Raw genomic sequence first — 1,678 nt, forward strand, 5'->3', positions numbered from 1 at the left:
GTGGTGAATGGAGTGCGACCCAGTTGGCGGGCGGTCACAAGCTGTGTTCCCCAGGGCTCAGTTTTGGGGCCGGTCTTGTTTAATATCTTTATCGATGATCTGGATGAGGGGAATCAAGTTGCACCCTCAGTCAGTTTGCAGATGACACCAAGTTGGGTGGGAGTGTTGATCTGCTTGAGGGTAGGAAGGCTCTGCAGAGGGACCTGGACAGGTTGGATCGATGGGCCCAGGCCAACTGGATGAGGTTCAACAGGGCCAAGTGCCGGGTCCTGCACTTCGGCCACAACCACCCCATGCAGCGCTACAGGCTTGGGGAAGAGTGGCTGGGAAGCTGCCTGGCGGGAAAGGACCTGGGGGTGCTGGTTGACAGCCGGCTGAGTGTGAGCTGGCAGTGTGCTCAGGCGGCCAAGAAGGCCAATGGCATCCTGGCTTGTATCAGAAATAGTGTGGCCAGCAGGAGTAGGGAAGTGATTGTCCTCCTCTGCTTGGCACTGGTGAGGAAGCCCCTCAAATACTGTGTTCAGTTTTGGGCCCCTCACTACAAGAAGGATGTTGAGGTGCTGGAGCGTGTCCAGAGAAGGGCAACGAGGCTGGTGAAGGGTCTAGAGCACAAGTCTTATGAGGAGCGGCTGAGGGAACTGGGGTTGTTTAGCCTGGAGAAAAGGAGACTGAGGGGAGTCCTTATTGGTCTCTACAATGACCTGAAAGGAGGTTGTAGCAAGGTGGGTGTCGGTCTCTTCTCTCAAGTAACAAGTGATAGGACAAGAGGAAGTGGCCTCAAGTTGTGCCAGGGGAGGTCTAGATTGGATCTTAGGAAAAATTTCTTCACCAAAAGGTTGTCAAGCATTGGAAGAGGCTGCCCAGGGGAGTGGTTGAGTCACCATCCCTGGAAGTATTTAAAAGACATGCAGATGTGGTGCTTAGGGACATGGTTTAGTGGTGGACATGGCAGTGCTGGGTTAACGGTTGGACTCAGTGATCATAAAGGTCTTTTCCAACATAAACAATTCTATGATTCTGTGATTCTCTAATGGGTAGAATGCACAGTATTTATAGAAAGAATCTCAAATTTAAGATCCTTTGAATGTGTCATCCATATCGGCACCATTTGTTTGACTTTTCTGTTTTGCAATAATGTGATTATGTTGCTGTAGATGTTAAGAAGGCCTTTGACACTGTTTACCTGAGGTGTAGATGAGATGCTGTTATTTTCTAGTAGGCCGATAAAAATAGTCTGCCACTAGATTATTTGTTTTCTCTTTTCATTGGTGGTTAGAAATAACGATAGTTACATATTGTTGTTTCCTTGATACTAATGGAGGCCACTCTTTTAGTAAGAGCAGGCCATATATAGCCTCTTATGGGGGAATTGTGGGTCATATGCTGAAGCCCAGCCAATCTGAATAACTGAATTTATGTCCTCATCTGACCAAAACATTGATGTCTCCTCCCATATTTTTTGTACCTCCTACTGTAGAGAAAGCATTCATGACTGATGAGTCATGCTGTTTCTTTGTTATGTACAGTTATGTTCTGTTTGGGCAAGAAGTGCCCATGGGGTGATCCATGTATCTGTCAAGAAAATGTGTGTCCAGAGTGTTTGTCTGGACCACACTGTTCAGTTGGGCCATTTCTGACCTGCAATCTTCTTGTGGTTTAACCTCAGTTGGCAACTAAG

This window comes from Aptenodytes forsteri, unplaced genomic scaffold, assembly GCF_000699145.1.
Source record: "Aptenodytes forsteri isolate BGI_AS27 unplaced genomic scaffold, ASM69914v1 Scaffold172, whole genome shotgun sequence".
Lineage (NCBI taxonomy): Eukaryota > Metazoa > Chordata > Aves > Sphenisciformes > Spheniscidae > Aptenodytes > Aptenodytes forsteri.